Source organism: Balaenoptera musculus, chromosome 14 (assembly GCF_009873245.2).
Source record: "Balaenoptera musculus isolate JJ_BM4_2016_0621 chromosome 14, mBalMus1.pri.v3, whole genome shotgun sequence".
Taxonomy (NCBI): Eukaryota; Metazoa; Chordata; class Mammalia; order Artiodactyla; family Balaenopteridae; genus Balaenoptera; species Balaenoptera musculus.
Window position 1 is genome coordinate 59257385 of NC_045798.1, and position 20763 is coordinate 59278147.

Below are 20763 nucleotides of genomic sequence, written 5' to 3' on the forward strand. Positions count from 1 at the left end.
TTCATTATTTTCTATCATTACTCCCTTTAGGACACTCATATCTAAATGTGCCCACAGCATAGCACCTAGCATGCATTGGTATGGAGAACTTTCTGATGATTTGCAATCTGTACCAGGAGAGGAAAAGTTGTGGAGTCAGTTTTTTTTGAAAGTTAGTTTTATTTGTCTCCACCTCCAAATTCTAGCCACTCTCCTTCTAAATATGTGCCTGTGATTGCAAGGATGACAAGGCTAGAGTGTGCAGTTAGGTCAGTACTCAAATACCCCTCTGAAAAAAAATGGAAGAACTGAAAGTAGACAGGATAATGACATCACCCAACGGATAACAGAGAATTCCAGAGAATTTTATATCACAGTTTCAATTTCATTACTTGTGATTGGTCTTTTCATATTTTCTGTTTCTTTCTGGTTCAGTCTTGGAAGTTTATACCTTTATAAGAATTTGTCCATTTCTTCTAGTTTGTCCATTTTATTGTCATATATTTGCTTATAGTCGTCTCTTCTGATTCTTTGTATTTCTGTGATGTCCATTGTAACTTCTCCTTTTTCTTTTCTAATTTTACTGATTTGAGTCCTCTCCCCTTTTTTTCCTGATGAGTCTGGCTAAATGTTTATCAATTTTGTTTACTTTTTCAAGAACCAGCTTTTAGTTTCATTGATCTTTTCTATTGTTTTCTTTGCCTCTATTTCATTTATTTCTGCTCTGGTCTTTATGATTTGTTTCCTTATACTATCTGTAGGTTTTGTTCTTTCTCTAGTTGCTTTAGGTGTAAGGCTATGTTGTTTATTTGAGGTTTTTCTTGTTTCCTGAGGTAAGATTGTATTGCCATAAACTTCCCTCTTAGAACTACTTTTGCTATGTCCCATAGGTTTTGGATCATTGTGTTTTCACTGGTATTTGCCTCTATGTATTTTTTTATTTTATCTCTGATTTCTTCAGTGATCCACATTGTTACTAACATACTGTTTAGTCTCTACGTGTTTGTGTTTTTCACAGTTTTTTTTTTTCCCTGTAATTGATTTCTAATATCATAGTGTTGTGGTCAGAAAAGATGCTTGATAAAATTTCAATTTTTTTTCTGCATTTACCAAGGCATATTTCATGGCCCAAGATATGATCTATCCTGAACAATGTTCCATGTACACTTGAGAAGAAAGTGTATTCTGCTGCTTTTGGATGGAATGTCCTATAAATATCAATTAAATCTATCTGGTCTAATGCATCATTTAAGGCTTGTGTTCCCTTATTGATTTTCTGTCTGGATGATCTGTCCATTGTTGTAAGTGGGGTGTTAAAATCCCCCACTATTATTTTGTTATTTTTGATTCCCCCTTTTATGGCTGTTAACATTTGCCTTATGTATTGAGGTGCTCCTATGTTGGGTGCAGATATATTTACAATTGTTATATCTTCTTCTTGGATTGATCCCTTGATCATTATATAGTGTCCTTCCTTTTCTCTTGTAATAGTCTTTATTTTAAAGTCTGTATTGTCTGATGTGAGCATTGTTACTCCAACTTTTATTCGATTTCCATTTGCATGGAATATCTTTCTTCATTCACTCACTTTCAGTCTGTATGATTTCCTAGATCTGAAGTGGGTCTTGTTTTTGTATCCATTCAGCCAATCTGTGTCTTTTGCTTGGAACATTTAATCCATTTACATTTAAGGTAATTTTCAATATGTATGTTCCTATTGCCATTTTCTTAATTGTTTTGGGTTTGTTTTTGTAGGTCTTTTTCTTTCCTTCCTCTTTTGTTCTGTTCTTTTGTGTTTTAATGACCATCTTTAGTGTTGTGTTTGGTTGTTTTGTGTGTGAGTGTGTTGTGTGTGTATCTATTGTAGCTTTATGGTTTGCATTTCCCTTGAAGTTTTGATATAGCAGTCTGTATATATACAAGGTGGCTTTAAGCTGCTGGTCTCTTAAGTTCCATTTCCTTCATTTGTACTCTCCTTTTCTCACAGTTGCTGGGTTTGCTTTCATATTTGTGTGTGGGTGATTTCTTACTTTTACTGTATATTTACCTTTACCTGTGAAATTTTTCATTTGTACTTTTCTTTTTACTAGTTGTGGCCACTTATTTTCCCCCCACATAGAGTAGTTTCTTTAGCATTTGATTCAAAGCCAGTTTGGTGATGCTGAATTCTCTTAGCTTTTGCTTGTCTGTAAAGGTTTTGATTTCTCCATCAAATATGAATGAGAGCCTTGCTGAGTACACTATTCTTGGTTGTACATTCTTCCCTTTCAGCAATGTAAGTATATTGTGCCACTCCCTTCTGGCCTGTAGAGTTTCTGCTGAGAAATCAGCTAATAACATTATGGGCATTCCCTTGTATGTTATTTTTTGCTTTTCCTGCTGGTGTTTAAATTATTATTTTCTTTACAAATAAAAAGTTGATCAGGGTAAATTATTCTCAGACTTATTATTCCCATGGTGCACTCATAAAAGTTCATTTCTGAACCTGAAAAGCAAAGAAGATCTTGAATCTGTTGAGATGCCCCATGGTTCATATTTGTGGTTTAAACCTGCTGACATTTTTCATTTACACTTGGGCTGTCAAATCTAACTTTGCATTGGATTCACCTTGGTTGTTGTTACAAGCATTAGTTCATAATTACCCCTCAAAATATGTGCAATCAGCCAGGGGTTGATATATCACTATTTTAAAGAGTTCTTCAGCTGATTCTGATGGTACTTTTGCTATGCCTTCTGAAATACAATAATGTCATGTTCAAGAGAGAAAGGCAGCCTGATAAATTGTTTCTTAATTGTGTATGTGAATAACCACCTCAAAAAGTAGAAAAAAGAAATTAGCCATTTTCTTCTTATGAAGAAAAGCTCTGCACTCAGTATAATTCCTTCTGTTCTACAACAGAGTCCCATCCAAGACCATGTTCTCCAAGAGTATTTGATGGATACCTGGTGAGGAAAAAAATGATGAAATGGCAGTAGGACACCAAGATGGAAATTACGGTTGTGGGTTCTTGACAATTCAGTACTAGAGGACGAATTAGAAGCAGATGAGTTAGGTCTCTCAATGTCAGGTGTATCTACCTCTAAGTGAGAAGAGCTTGATTATCTTCAGGTTCTCCAGAAAATAATAAAAATGATTAAATAAAATAGATCAATTTTTATCAACAACTGAAAGAATGCATACTATATTTTTTTTTGTAGTTTCTTTTGTAACTCCTTAAAAACAAAGACAAAATGTTTCTTTGTTGTGTTTGTAGAAAGGATGTAATTTAAAATATAGCACAAAGTCCACAGGCTTCACACTGAATAATTGACATTCTCTAATACCAGGGGCAGTACTGTAGAACTGACAATAAGGTTTTTGCACATGTTTTGGCCTAGGAGGAAAAAAATTGGATTCTAAGGAACATAAAAGTACACAGGCAAACTGGATTTACTAAGGAAGAATCTGAGTGCAGAGAAGTAAGATAAATTAACCAAGGGCAGGCAGATACTGTAGGTGTTGGCAAACAGGTCTCTAAGGTTATGGGTTTGCAATAGCAATTTAAAAATTAGGATGCAATAAAGGTGAATTCTGTACTTAGCCCTCATCTGTTCTCTGAATTTTATTGGCTGCCTTGGTGTGTGTGTGTGACCTAGAGCATGGAGGTAAATATTTACATATAGACAAAATCCAGTCCTGTTTGCAAAGTGAGAATTAAATGAAGACATTTAAATAACATGCTTGTATCTGCTCATAATTGACACTCAAGAACTGGTTTATTATTACACATACATAAGTCTAAGCTGTCCAGCCGTTTCTTGCACAATGATATATTTTGTGGCACAGATACTGTTTACACTTTTAAAAGTTATTGGTAGAGACAAAGTTCAGGGTACTAAAGGATGACTCAAGCTGTCTGTAAATCTAAGCTGTCACTGTAAAACTCATCAATGATACACTAAATCTGAAAACCAGCAAAAGTAATATTCCTCCCAAGACTGCAGATACTGTCATCCAGGTTAATAAGCATTTATTGTAAAATATTATTGGAAAGTTTCCCAGAACTGTTTTCTCCCCGGGAAATATGTACTTACAAGAGCCATGGTCTAAAGGTAACTCTATCCCCCATCATATATTAAGTTGAGAAATAACCAATAAGGGACAGTGTAATTGGTGGCACTTATGAAAAAAGAAGTTGGCATTGACAGCCATTTTACTACATTTCAAAGATATTGAAGAAATAAATCATGATGATTGATAGTAAAGAATTTGGATTTTTAAAACCCTAGGCTTGGAAACTCAAATGATATAGAGACTCAAGATGGATTCTAGGCACTGAACACATCTGAATTGCTCCAGGCATCAGTAAGAACCTCAGCATTCATGGGTCCCCTAGGCCTTGCCAGGAGTAATGACCAGGACAATAGCTTTTGAATGAACAAAGCTCTTATAACATTTGAATTACCTTCAGCAAACAAAGCAAACTGCTTATTTCATTATTCCTGCCTTCTGATACTTCAGATGTCCAAAACAAACTTTTATTGAATTGTATTAATGTAGTTTTGCTTTTCCATGGTCTGACTTCTGAAAAAAAAATATTATTCTTATTCTTATGATGGAGGCTAGATAAGCACTTCTAATCATCCCAGGTGGTTGTGTTAATGTGGGATACCAGTGGAGACTATTTTTGAATATAGTACATTGTGTTATCTATTAATTAAGGCAGGGAGTATTGCTAACAGAATTAAATACTTGTTTAGATTTGTTTGCCTCCTCTTGTCCCCTAAAATACTGTTCTAATCAGCAGACCTATTTTCTACCCTTTTTGATACCACAAACTTACCTATTGTTTGAGTTAAATCATAGAAGGCCGTAGCCCTTGGCTTTCCAATGTGAAGCACTAAATATAAAATGAGTTACTGAAAATAAGACAAGTCTGGTGCCATAAACCTGTCAACCTCATCTCCAGGATTTTCTTTCCAGATGGCACCACATACTTTCTTGATATTACCTTGCACTGAAAAAGTTGGGCATTTATGAATCTCATGTTTCAACACATTCTCAATAATGTAAAAGAATTGGGAGTAATAAGCATGGATCATTTTGAATCTATCATGTGTGTGCATTAAACTGGCATTCGATATTTAGTTAACATGAAAAGCAGAAGACTTTTAGTTTGAGTTTAAGATTTGGTGATTGCATTCTTCCGTTTTCCATGCTCCATCAAAGAACATCAAAACAATCATGGAGGAGCAGATGTTGATATTTTCTCTAGTGATGAAGCTAACATCCAAAGGATTCACAATTCCTTTTTTGTATATCATCTAAAGCAGAGCCAGATGCAGCAAGTGGATTTGGCCCAAAAATTAGAATTAGCTCAAGCCAAATGTCCTTAGGAGGATTGTAATGTGTCCTGCCTGGGCAACACAAAATACAATATTGGACTTTCTGGAGCTATATGAGAAGAGGCAACGTGCAATTTACAAACAAAGCTAATTGGAACTGTATCAGGAAGACTTTATTTTTAGCAAAGGATCTGGTCAGTTTATTATACCTAAATTACAGTGGTAATTAAAATGAAAAAAAAAAAGAAGTGGGTCGTGGCTTCAGAGTCAAGCACTTTGCTGCCATGCTTAATGGTTTAGAATCACAAGCATGGTTGTAACTTTGTTGATGGTTATGTTAAGACATTCTTTCCTATGTATATATTTTAGATTAAAATAATTACTTGGATGTACAGTGATACAAAAATTACTGAAATTATAGGCCTAGATGTGAATTATCAGACTAAAAAATAAAGATTCTACATTACCTGACTGCTCAAAGAATGGTCCAACTTTGATGTCATTGGGGATTTTGTTAGAAATGCAGACACTATGGCTGCACCCCAGACCTACTAAATTAGAATCTCATTTAACAACATCCCTGGGTGATTTATATGCACGTTGAAGTTTGAGATGCACTGCTCAATTACTTTAAGAAGGTTTGATGTGTCAGTGTTTGTGTATGTGAGTCACACGTACAAGAATAGCACTGTCATTGAAAATCAGTTTATGTTTTATTTTTCAATATATTGCAACCTTGAACCTATGACTAATTTTGTTCCCTACTTCTTGCTCTTCAGAAGCAACTTGCTCCCATGTTAATCATGTCTGTCCATCCCTACTGGACTCACATCAAGGTAAAACTTCTACAGAGGCTGTAGGCTTAAAGAATGTTTGGGTTATAAAGTTGCCTCTATATTTTTTCAATGAGAGATATCATGAAATTTTCTTAAGATAATAAGAGTAATTGCTAGTATTTACTGAATATATATATATATATATATATATATATATAATGTTCAAACAACTCTTGCAAGGGTTTCATAAGCATCATCTCATTTATCCAAATATATAAGATGGGTATGATTATTCCTGTTATAAAGATGTTGACAGTGAGTTTCAGAAACTTTAAATAAATTACCCAAAGTCACAAAGGTAGTATGTGGAAGAGTCAGAATTCATACGACATAACCACTACTGTAAGCAGTTTTTGCCAGAAAACCACCCTCAGCAGGAAATCCCCTTTCTTGCCAATTTAAGCAAAGCTACATTGTAACTAATTTTTAAATCAGGTGCCCCCGTGCTCTACTCATCTCTGGCCCTAGCACAACATTCAAATCTTTTCATCATGGAATACCTTGCCTAAGCTGTTGGTTCTTTCCATAGATCAAAGAAGTAGAAATAAAGAATAAGCAATTAACAGATGACCAGACCTATTCCCTAGCTTCCCCTTCAGTACTCCTGTGAACAAACTGTGTGAACAAAATATTATCTAAAGAAGAATCACAAGAAGTCAACAAGCCTGCACACAAGCTTGCACACAGTGGGGGATGGTGATGACTCTGATCCCCCATCTCAATGATTATCTAAGATGACTTCCCTTTTTCCCATTAAAAACTTTCATGGCTAAGCAGAATCTTGAGAGATGTTTTTTGGGGGACACTGAGTACACCATCTCCGCAGATTGCTGGTATTCTGATTAAAAGCAACTTTCTTTTCTACCAACATTCCTCTCTTTCATGTATTGATTTTCAAGTGGTGAGCAGTCAGACCTGATTCAGTAACAGATGCTGAATATCTCTAATTAGTAGAGAAATGCAAACCCAAACCACAATGAGATATCACCTCACACCTGTCAGAATGGCTATCATCAAAAAGTGTACAAATAACAAACGTTGGTGAGAATGAGGATAAAAGGGAACCGCTTGTACACTGTTGGTGGGAATGTAAACTGGTGCAACCACTATGGGAAACAGTATGGAGGTTCCTCAAAAATCTAAAAATATAACTATTATATAATCCAGCAATTCCATCCCTGTGTGTGTATATATATATATATATATATATATATATGAACACCAATTTGAAAAGATACATGGACCCCCATATTCATAGCAGCATTATTTACAATAGCCAAGATATGGAAGCAACCCAAGTGTCCATCAACAGATGAACAGATAAAGAAGATGTGAGATATATACATATATATGTGGAATATTTCTGTATATGGCTGTAATATTTCTCAGCCATAAAAAAGAATAAAACGCTGCCATTTACAACAACGTGGTGGACCTAGAGAGTACTATGCTTAGTGAAATAAGTAGACAAATACTGTATGTTATCACTTATATGTGGAATTCAAAAAACAAAACACACATGTATATAACAAAACAAAAACAGCCTCATGGATATGGAAAACAAACTGCTGATTACTAGTGAGGAGAGGGAAGAAGAGAGGGGCAAGATAGTGGTATGGGATTAAGAAATACAAACTAGTATGTATAAAATAGATAAGCAACAAGGACATATTGTACAGCATAGGAAAATGTAACCATCTTTTTTAAATAACTTTAAATGGAGTATTATCTATAAAAATATTGAATCATTATGCTGTACACCTGATATAATACTGTAAATCAACTACAGGTCAATAAAAAAAGAAAGTTAAGAGTAACTACATATATTGTGTTTCAGTACACAGAAGAGTGCATTCTTTAATATGGTCAGCTATATCCCAGTTATGAACAAAAATGTCACATTTCTTTCTTCTCAATATGTTCTATATACCTCTATATATCTTAGAGTATAGTCTACAATATTCAGTGGCAGAAGCATTATTTTTTGGAGTTTATGAGAATCATGATTCTTAACATTCTATTCAAAATAAATATTGCATTATAATATTGAATATGCATTTTAAAATTGCAAAATGCCCCCAGAGACTTTGATAAGCCACCCTTTCTCCCCATGAAAATCAATAAATTTATGAGCTCCACAACACCAGGATCATTAGTTTAAATATCCTCTTCAACAGCCTACTCATTCTAGAACAGCAGTGTAAAAAGTTAATACACTTTTGATAAATATTCATCTTATTTAACAGAATGGAAAAACTACATGCTTAAATATGGGTCAGTGATGCAGTACCAACTGGGTGCATAAAAAGGAAAAAAAAAATCTGTCATGCAAATAGAGAACAGAGTGGCATAGAAAGCACTGATTAGACAAAGGCATCCTAAGTCAAATATGATGTAGATAACTTGTAGTGAGTGGCAGTCAAGATAACGGACATTCTTGAGAAAGAATTAGAAATCTGTGATTATTTTTAAAAGGAAAGGGATGGGGACATACTCAAGAGATGGCTCTGGCAACGGTTACATATTTAAGAGTAAAAACAAGAGCAGGAAGATTAAATCACAAAAGAGCAGATTCAAGTCAAGTCATAAAGATCTAGTCTATTATGGCTGGAATCATGCCTTTCTTTTAAAATGTTTTCAGTAAATATTAGTAGATTTGAGTAAAAATGATATATTTTATAAATGTGATTATGGAATCATTATATTATACCATCTATCAGGGGGAAAGGGTGATTTAAAATAAGAGTCACCGAATGTGTGTCTGGAACTTTTGCTCTCAGCCAGCCGTCAAGAGCACAGTGTCTATGCTTTCAATCTGATAAGACTGTTGACCAATATTGACTCACTTGCTTGGCTCCATTGGTGACCTTCAGAGTTGAAGAAGTAGCCAACCTCTGGTTTATATGCAGGGAGATAAAACTCAAGACCCACCCAAGACCTTTCCGTTTGGGTAAGGAATGATTTAGGGACATTGGCAACCCTAAGCCATTGACACATTTGATAAAAGCCATTTACTTCATTTTTGAAATTGATTTTAAACTTTGTTGGAGAGTTTTTATGTTCCAATCAGAAATCTAATCCAAAGCTTTTAAAGTTCAATTTTTACTCATAAGTTATTTTCCTTTGTTTAGGGTATAGATTTTTTGGAAGTATTCAAATGAAAATAATACAATTCTTAAATGACAATTTAGAACATTAACAAATAATGAACACTTTTGCAAAATCAAAAAAATTAGAGAATTCTTTCATTTTGTTACTAAACAGGCTACCAGGTGAGTTATATTAAAAATGAAAAATGAGCCATGGGAATGATGATGGAAATGTCTATCAGGGTCCCACAAAATCTGGTATTTGAATTGGTGGAAATCACAGGGAGGACTGAGGCCTCACCCAGGTGCCACATCCTCAGTACAGAATTCCAATGTCTTAAAATGAAAAGCACGTTAAATCTTCAACTGCATGTTTTACAGATGAAATAATTTGTGTCCAGGGAGGCTAAAGGATTTTCTTAAGGATGTACAAGCTAAACAGTGGCAACACTGGAAACAGACATAAGATTTCATGACTTCCCTAACATTCAATCAATAAAACCTGTTAAATTATTGGATGGATGTCCTCATAAGGTGGTTCAAAATTTCAGAACAGAAATGAGTGGGATCCAATCCTAAATTTTGTTGAAGAAATGTAGATTAAGGCAAAGGTAAATCTGGCATCTTCCTAACTCCAGAAATCTCAACTCACCATAAAGTCATATACCAGAATATATAATGAACACATAAAAAACATTTATTAAGCATTGGTTCCAAGTTAGAGTAACGCACGGCCTTTTTGAAAGAGTGTTAAATGCATTTATTATTGGTGAATAGCTTATTCCCCTGACTGCAGTATTTCTAAGTAATGACTATTTTGGAGGTGACGAATCTCTCTTTACATCCTATTACCAAGCAATACACATTTCACTTAGGATAACATGGGAATTAAATAAAGAGACACAATTTCAGATGGAAAATAGTACTTGGAATAATTAGATTACAGGCAGGTCTCCATAAAACTTTTAAAGAACACTAGAGCAATATGAATTCTGGGGCAATTTTTCTTCTGGGTTTATATGATGTGTTTTAACACAAAAATGCTTTTCACAATAAAGTTCTAAAAGACCAATGGACCCTTTAAAAAATTCAAAATCAGAGCATCAGAGCAAATCAAAATCAGAGCAAATTCTAATGCTCAATGAGGTAATTGGCCACATGCCACTCTTGCTACAATTTAATCAGAATTTTTATATTCTATAATCATCACAATAAAAATTCAAATATATTCATTTTATTAAGAAGTATTAGATTTTAGTGAATTTTATCTTCAGAAACTCCATTTTGTCCCATTTTCATCTTTTCTAAGCATTTAAAATAAGTCATGGAATGACAACTTATTTCAATTTAAATGAACATTTTTCTGTTTTTGTTTTTATTTCTCTCTGCCTTTCTTGAGTTAATGCTAGTCAATACAACTTTCTGGGATGCTGAGAAAATGTCTTCAGCCATTTGTACATATACAGGTAGTTCAACAGTAATCAAAGTGGTTTATCTTCTTTATTCACTTGAATAAATAATATTTGTATTCCCACCCACCTCAAACTTTGGCTTAAAAAAAGAAAGATACTAGACAGGTACATTTACATGCTATTACAAATTGTGTGGAAAGTAAGAAAAGAGGGTAAAAGAGGGTAGAACTAGTTAACTTTAACTTACTACAATTAAGGAAGGTTTTATAGACAACATAACATGTGAGTGAGATGATGAACAATAAATAGAATACATAAAGGCAGAAATGGCAGGTGGGGTACCTTTTAGATGGCATGGATGTAGATGTACATGTAGATGTAGTTAGATAGATAGATAATGACTTATTTGAAAGCATAGAGTTGAAGTAGAAAAATAAAAGACATGGTTAAGGTATGCTTAGTGGGTAGTATTTATGTTTAGGTTACAAAATTATATTCAGATCAATAGAGTGCTTTAATTGTAAGACAATGGATTTTAACTTATATCATTATTTCTCAAATTTAAGACCTTGTGTATCTCCAAAAACCAATGGTTTCACAGACTTTGATTCCAGTTGAATTAAAATTTGAGTGGGAACTCTCTAAGTGAACACTTGAAGTATCACCATTGTAATAAAAGTGTAAGCATATGAACTAAAACCAAGTGGCAAGTCTGGATTACAAAGTGGCCATCCAGAATGATCCAGAATATGCTTATATTGATTTATTAATTGTTATTTAAATGAATTTGTATAATTAAGAAGAAAATCCATAGAGAAATTTCATTCCCTGATAACAAGGATCTGTAATCCCCAATTTAAGAGGCACTGTCTTATAGTCAATGTAGAGCCATTAAAGTTTAAAAGTACAATTAAATTGTCACTTTAGAAGAATTATTCTAGAGAATTTCATCTTAAGAGATACTGGGGAACTTTCCTGTTCATTAGATTATTCTATCAACTAATATTTAACTAATTCCCTAGATTCCACCTAGATACTAGGTGTCAGAGAAACAAAGATGAATACATGGTTCTGCCATAAAGAAGCTCATGGTTTAGTTGAGGAAAATGTCCTTGGCTTATAAAAATAATAAAATATGAATATGCAATGGTAGAGAAATTGACAGAGAGGTGGCATTTAACCCAGCATGGAGGGCAGAGAAGACTGAATGACTAAGCTAAGTGTTAAACAGTACATTGAAATTGTGTTTAAGTTTGAGAGTGAGTGTGTGTGTGTGTGCGTGTTTGTAGGGGCAGGGGTGGGGCCCTTGAAGAAAAAAAAAAACAGCACGAATAAACATTCCTTTGTTGTTGCTAAAGTGAAAAGTTTGAAGCAGCAGATATTAGGGAATCAAACTGGGAGTGTAAACAGCAGCTAATCCCTGTGGTTGTAGTAAATTGCTGTTAAGACACTGGCTTTATCTTTGGGCCATGGAGAGCTCTTAGGGAATGGGAAGTGAGGGATGACACAGTTGACTTGATATTTTAGTAAGATAACTCTAAGAAGAGGAATAGGGATAGTAGATAGAAGATTATTCTAATATTATCCCAAGTGATGAGTCCCTGGGCTAGAACACGGGTGATAATAGATAACAGAATGAAAAAAATTACGTTTAAGAGGTAAAATCAGTAGAATACTGACTACGCATGGGGCATGACTGAAAGGAGGAAGTTAAGGATAAATAAGTTTTCTGGCTTAGACATATCTATCAATTGAGAATGAGATTATAATGAGATGGAAAAAACCTTGAAGAGAAAATGATGAGTTAATTTTGACATATTGGGAGTATAGGGCCTGTGGGCTACCCAATACATGACTATATTGACAGATGAATATACAAATCTGAAACCTGGGCAAAAGCTATGGCTTAGAAATACAGTTTTAAGATTCAAAAATTTAATAGTTGAACAATCTGCTGATGTTTAACATAGGTGCAAGTTATTAAGCAATTACAGGAGGCTAGGCTCTTTCCAAAGTCCTTTAAATGAATTATCTCATTTAACACTCAACAAATATATGGATTAAATACTAGTAAAATCCCCATTTTACAGACCAGTAAAGTGAGAATTGGTGTCAAGAGAGGAACTGGTCCAAGGTCACAAAGCTAGCTAGGGTTGAATCTCAGAAAGAAGTTCAGGAAATCTGACTCCATAGACTATATGGCTTCTCTGGGAAACTGTATAGTGAGAGAAGCTGTTGGCAATAGCAGAACCATGGAGAACACCAGCATTTAGTGTTTTATGTTTATTATTTTATTAAAATATAGGTGAGCCTATGAGTGAGAGAGTCAGCAGAGATATTTATAGAGAACCAGGCTACATAGTGTCATGGTGGTCAGGTCAGCGGTCAATTTGAGAAGCCAGTAAAAATCCATAATTTGGTTTGGCAATTGAAATGACATTTGTAAAAGCAGCTTCAGTAGAATTTAGGAATATAAGGGATATTACAATTGTCAAGGTGATAATTAACTTGTTTTGAAATAACTACTGTCTTGAAAGTTCAGAAGACAAAAAGAAGAGAGATTCAAGTAGACTCTAAGCTTTGATTTGTATTGGATCCGGTCTGCATGGTTGTGCAACTTCCATACCTTCCCTAAATTCACCTTGTTCTAAATGATCCTTAGTGTTATTTCAGCTAACTTGGAAATATAACCAGTTATCAGCACCTCTTTAATCCCAACTGGGCTTGACTTGTTTCCACCATCTAAGCAACCTCCTTGCTTTTGTAGGACAAAAAAATAAATAAAAGCCAGCCGACAGCCTATTCCTCATAAAGTAACCAAGGTAATACTTAGATATATTTGTTTCTTCTAAAGTGTAAATTCCATAGATCCCTACAGCTAGAACAAAGTATTACCCAGAATAATTCTCAAAAATGTGTGTTAAATGAATAGACAAAAAAAGGAAATAATGTTTATAGCAATGATTCACATTGCTTGTTCCCTTTGGAGGTTTTCTTCAACTGGGAAATAATTTTCCATAGCTATATTTAAGAAGGCATATCATCACACTGTCAAATAGACATAATGAGGTAGCAGGAATTGATAATCAATAGAGTATCATTTCTTCACAAAGATCTGAAAATTTAAGAATGCAAAGGAAAACTATAAGCACAATTTCTTTTTCTTCACATAGGACAAAACCTGATATTGTCATCTAAATTCTTCGTTTATATCAAAGCAGAAATGAAATTACAGGGGTGATGATTTTAGTTCAACTCAATAAAACTAGTTCCTGAGTGCCAAGGGCTGTTTTAGATACCAACAATAAAGTGTCATTTTAGAAATGAAAATCATGGGCTGACCTAAAAAATCATGTTTGTTCTCAGGTCACACAGGGTGTACTTTTAACTAGAGTGAATGTAGCAGGGGTTAAGAGAAGCAGTCTTTTTGTTTATCATGTTATTTATAGAAAAATATGATTTGCCTATTTACCACAGTGTCCATTAAGTGCACCAGCTATTATGTAGTAAATTTTTCCAACATAATGAATATATTCAGTTGAAAATCACCAGAGCAACTCTTTTATAGAATGATAATGGCTGTGAGAAATACAGCAGTAATCCAGTCAAATGTCTGCCCACAGATTTGGGTATTGCTATAGCAGTCCACATGCTTCCTGCAATTACAAGCCAGTCTTATATTTATCAGCTTATTTTTCATATACAGCCAGTTTTACCACCCCTTAAACACTGTGAAGGATCTTGTAATTAACTTTTTATTGTTACACTTGTATAAAAAGTGCCTCTGAAGCAACTTAATGTAGAAAATGATAAGAATATTAGATTTTCTTGTGGTTTATATCACTTCAAATAAAAATGTTTATTTTTCTCAATACTTTTCTGGATTCCTCCATCTGAATGATAGAGATCATGTAAAATTTATTCCATTGCAATTTTGAAGAATGAGAATTTCTAATCTAGAGACTTGCTTTAATGGCTCAGTTCCTCTGAAATTTGGAAGTAAATATTTTAAAAATTCCTAAAGATCCTTTTCTTCAAATCTGCCTTGCAGTCAGTCTTAATTTTATTTGAGAACTCTGAATTATTAGAGTCTCATATTTTTATTTACACTCTAACCTATAGTATTATCCCTGGATGGGTCTAAATAAATGCAACTAGATCACGGGTTCTCAATTTACTGAGTCTATGTATTTGAATGGAACAAAAAGAGAACATATTTATTTTTAACTAACCTCTAATTGACAGTTGTTATTTGTTCCATTATAAATATAGTCAACCAACTGGAGCACTACTAACAGTACCTATGCTTTGTCACAAATAGAAAAGACAGTTTTCAAATCATCTGCAAGTTCTGCAGAGAACCCAAGGTATCGCTAATGATTATCACTACTTTGAAATTACAGCAGTTATTTTTCCTTCTGGTTAATCTTATTTAATATGTTAAAGAAGCATTTACATTACTGTATCACATTTATTAATACTATGATAAATGTATTTCAATATAATTGGTTTCCTTTGCAAATTCCTCTCCTTTATTTTGTGTGTTTAAAAGCATTATTCTGAGGAGGGGCTCTATAACCTTCACCAGACTGTAAAATGTGTCTACTACTCAAAAGATGACAGGGTGGGTTTGGGATAGCCTGTTCCTTTTTTGTTCACACACTTAGTCTCCCTTCAAATCAGACAATTATCAAAAGAATGTTCAGTTTTCAGAATATTTCTTCATACCTCTACGTATTCCAATTGTTGGTAGTTTTATTCCTCAGCAATTCATCAAGAAAATTGCAGAATTGGGATCTATCTTCTAAATTTTTTTTCCAGATCAATCTGCTCCTAATATTGTTGTCAGAGTTAAAAATTCAGCCAATTACTTAGGGCTAAGAATTCTTTTGAGCTTTTTATGTCTATTACAGAATTGCATAAAGGAAATAAAACATCACTTTTAGAGGTAAATGGAAGGAAGCCCTTCAAGCCCTCAGGAAATTACAAACATAATGTTACAGTAAAAAACAAAACAATCAGTTAGCAAGTTAGTCATCAACTCCAGCCAACTAGCAAGTTGAATTGGTCATCTAGTTTTTGGTCAGAGGACACTGGGAATTTTTCCCCTATGCTGGTTTCTTCCACAAAACTTTACCTTCTCAAAATTTCTGTTTTTACATTACATCTGCTTATTCTGAATCTCATTTTCTCAGGCTCTTTGCAACCTCCCATATCTTCCAAGGTGGTAGGTAATTAATCTCTTAATGGAATTAATACTATAGAAAAAAGAAAGGTAGAAGAAAAATATATTTTCACATCCACTTATTTTTTCTTTCATCATTTGTTGAGCACTTTCTAGGGATTAGGCACTATGGAGAGTAAGAATAAAGCATGGTGCTTCTCTGCAAGTCCCTCTTTTACACCTCAGTCCCCTCTTCTTTCTACACTATGCTACTCACCACCCCCTTGGCATGTTTTAACAGATACTATAAGTATCTGAATTTTTAAAGTGACCTTAGAGTAGTAAATTGCTATTTCTAACTTACAGAAGTGTGACTTTTGTGTTGGACTCTCCAATGGTCCGTGCTTAATTATCTGAAGAGAAAGGGAAGGGATTGCATAATTGACAGAATTTAATGCCCCTGCCTTCCTAGTCAGATGACAACCCGGCCACCCATTGCTTAGTGTCAGTCCTGGTGGAACCAGGGAATGTTGGCTCCAACTTGTGTATGTATTTTTAAGCAAAAATTAGATCACACTGTACATACTGTTTTCTAACAACTTTTTCAGCTAATAATTTCCATCTTTCCACTTCAGTAAATGTTTCTTTCATCTAGAATTCAGACTCATTTCAAAATGCCCCAGTGATTACTAAAATGTCCTTCATAGTAATTTGTCTAAACTAGGATCCTATCCAGAACTGTGCATTGTCCCTTATTGTTCTGTGCCTTAAAGCTCTTTTTAAGACATAGCACCAAAATGTCTTCAATTATTTATCATTCTTAGTTTTGTGGTTGTTGTTCAAACACCAATATATCATGTTTTGTAATCATGCTTACATATTCCCTGAGTATATTTAATTTTAAATTTCCTCTCCCTCTTTTATTTCTAATTTGACCACAATTACCGTGAAAAATGCATTCCTTCACACCAATCTATATGATACAAGCAATAAAATATTAGTTTGTCCTCTCATGAAGGGCTATGAACAGGGGTTATGGTGACAACAGTTTGCTGACATTTTCTTTTCTTCTGTGTCTATGAATAAATTCCTTTACAAGAAATTGACTCCTTTGTAAATGTTAATGTTTAACTAGTTCAGAAACTGTAAGAGGCTTTGATATAGCCAATCTTGAGCATACTCAATACATACATATCTTATATTTTTAAAAGACTAGCTTTTTATAGGAAATTAAATTGAATTCTGCCTTGAGGCACACAATTTAAAGCATGCAGTTATTCAGCCTAAATATACACACATTATTTTCAGCATAATTTAATCATAATTGGAATTGTCGTTGGAATCATCATTCAGAATTGCTGCCTCCTCACCTCTTGCCATGAAGTTTCATTCTGTCCCCCACTCCCCACTTTGTCTAAGAACTCTGTCAGTCTTATCAATATGCCTTAGCTTTTTTCAGACTGCACTAGACATAAAGGAAAGGGGAGAAAATGGGCTTTTTGAAGATGATTGAATTTTGTATAAATCCAAACCTCATTTCCTATTTGGCTTTAGTGAATAAAATGATATTTGTAAAATCCTGCAATAGTGAGCATCATTTTTATCATTTTTAACATGAAGCCAATTCAATAGAAATGAGCTGAGATGAAGGACAATTAAACATAGTTCTGACTTTAGAGTGTTGTTGGCATTCCTAGAAAGGTTCCTTTTTCTGATCATATCTAACTTCTATTCATTTCTCCTGCTTTATATTGTTTTACTTACAGCTTCACACTATTTGGATTCTGAGAATATATTATTTCTTCCTTACAAAGAGCTTAAAATAGTGAAACCTAAATATACAGGATAGTGGCAGAAATAGGGCAGTCTCCAAAGTGCTGACTCTGATTTCTGCAGTTCAATTAAGGTGGCTATGAGATGCCCTTCTACTTGAGCTGCATAGCTATAGCCTTCTTTCCCTAAAATTGATACTTTTCTAGTCAATAAGTATTTATTGAGCATATACTATATGTCAAGCTTGGGATACAGCAACAGTAAACGGAATAGAAAAAACAAAATCCCCACCCTACATAGTTTATGTTCTAATTAGGTTTGTGTGGTGGGGGGAGGGGATAAGGGTGATAAGAAATAGATAGTAAGGAAAAAAAGAAAAGAATAATATAAATCATATTGGATTATGGTAAGTGCTAAGGAGAGACCTGAAGTTGAGAATGGGGCACTCATCAGAGAAAGTCTCTTAGAGAAGAGAACATTTGATTAAAGCCCTAAAAGAGGTAAAAGAACAAGCCCTGTAGATATTTGGAGAAATATCTGTAGTCATGATTCTAAAGAAGGCAGGGAGATTCCTGTAACCAGAAAGGGTTGGGCATAGTTAAAAACTAAGGGAAATCCAGAATTTAGAGTGTAGACTCTCACTCCTTCTTTTTGCAACTCTGAGTACCTTGCTGAGCTACTGGATCACATGGAGGCTTAGCTGGATTTTATCTTTTTTTCCCGAGTGATAATAAAAATTATCATAACCATTTGAGTTCTTAATACTTTTCAGACGTTTTAAGATCTTTACATAAGTGTTTTTTTTAATCCTCTCATCGGTTCTCTGAGACAAACAATGACATCTTATTTACCAAGGGAGGGGACTGAAATCTGTGCTTAGCTAGTGGAAAGCGGAGCCAGATAAAAACCCAGATCCAAAGCAAGAGGTCTGTCTGCCTCCAGCCTGTGAACTACTGACTGCTCTGCCATACAAATACCCACACATCTTGAGATGCATGTGTGGACATATTCATAGATAGGATGAATTACTTTTGTAGAGTGTTGACTTGAAAAAGAATCACAACATGAGAACTGTGAGGTAAGTTTTATTTGTGGCAAAATTAGGACTATAACCTGGGAGACAGAATCTCAGATATCTCTGAGAAACTGCTCCAAAGAGGCAGGGGGAAATGTCAGTATATATGTGATTTTGGTGAAGGGGGAGTACATGAAATCAAGCACATATTTTTTGCAGAAGTTTTCTGCTAGTCTTGTGAAGGTTACTGCTAGTCACAAGGAGCAGATGTCACCATGAAGGATTTTAGTGCTTTTCTAGATATGAGGAGATATAAGAACTGGGCTCATAAAATCGTCTTCTGAAAATATCTATCTGAAGAACTGTTCTGCCAGTTTTTCCCAGAGCACAGAGTACCTCATTTCTGCTCTCCACCCTGAGCTCCTTTCAGTGGGTGTTAAAAGTCAGCAGCTGCAGCAGCACATGATTTAATCCTTGTAGAGGCAGATGGCAAGTGCCAATGGGCAAGTGCCAGTTTGTAGTAGACAATAGGACATTAAATTTTCAAAATAACATCAAAGATTCAGTAGTTTATTTTTAAGAGGCTCAATCTAAAATCTTCAGTCAAATCTGATATGACCTATAATTTCTGCTTTTTCACAAATACTATTAGAGAAAGCCCAGGTATGGGATGACAAGAAGTAAAGAAGACCTGTAAGAGTGCTTTCTACAGGCAGCTGTTGAGAAGACAAAATTCTGCTTGTGCATATGTAGATGTTTATTATAGAATATTACCCCAAGAAGGGGTAAGATTCTATAATATTGAATAAGGAAGGGTAGTGTTGGAGAGGAAGAAGTTATCCTCTACTTTTCTAGATTCATCTGGCTGGTCTAAGAATTAAATTAACATTAGACAGGAGAGGGTCAAACAAAATTTAATAACATGTATACATGGGAGAGACCCAGAAAAACTGAGTAACTCTCCAAAATGGCTGAAATCTTCACCTTATATGCCATCTTCATTTAAAGCCAAAAAAGGAGGTTGGGGGTAGTGGTTTGGGAACTCAAAGGGGAGGAAGGCAATTTACATGGAGATACAAAAGCAAATGTTTGTAAACAAAATTTTGCTGGGTCATGCAGAGACAATGGGACATAGAGAGAAATTTTAACAGACTTTCTTAGGTTCCTTCCTGTCTACCACACTCAGTTCATACTATAGTCATCTATGGTGATAACTCCTTTCCTGGAACATTTCCTCTATCTATATTCCTTAGTCAGTTAGGGTGAAGATCAAAGTTTCTTCCTAAGACTTTTGGGCCTTGATTTTTTTCAACTCAAAATAATCCGCATGCCAAAGAGACAATTTTGGTTGACAAGTTCGCTCCCCTACAGTAGCTAATAGCATCTAGTTCAAACTCAGTTGGGGCAGAAATTCTTCATTCATCTCTCTGACAAGATGGCCAAAGCATTTCCTTGAACACTTTTTTTTTTTTTTTTTGGCTGCTTTGGGTCTTCGTTGATACAGGCGGGCTTTCTCTAGTTGTGGCAAGTGGGGGCTACTCTTCATTGCAGTGTGCGGGCTTCTCATTGAGGTGGCTTCTCTTGTGGAACATGGGCTCTAGGCGTGCGGGCTTCAGTAGTTGTGGTGCACGGGCTCTAGAGTGCAGTCTCAGTAGTTGTGGCACATGGGCTTAGTTGCTCCATGACATGTGGGATCTTCCTGGACCAGGGATCGACCTGTGTCCCCTGCATTGGCAGGTGGATTCCTAACCACTATGTCACCAGGGAAGCCCCCTTTGAACACATTCCTCTGTGACATTTTGTTGTCGGACAGCTTCTATCCCAAGGAAAAGCTGCTTCACATTGAGTTTCTTTGGCCTGTTGTAACTTGATATCCTATCTGTTTCATCTTTATTACATTTTTAGTGAGAATACTGTATTGTCAGGCGAATCAAGTTCTAGTCCATTGTTGAACACTAACTAGCTTTACACTAATGATTCATGTAACACCTTTTGGGTTTAAATTGTGACATGAGCAGCATAGCAAGTCTTTTTTCTCTAACAGCCCTTCACTTATCTTATGGCCATTGTGCACACCATCCTGTCATAATGTCTATTACATTTTTTTAATTGAAATATAGTTGATTTACACAATTGTGTTAGTTTCAGATGTACAGCAAAGTGATTCATA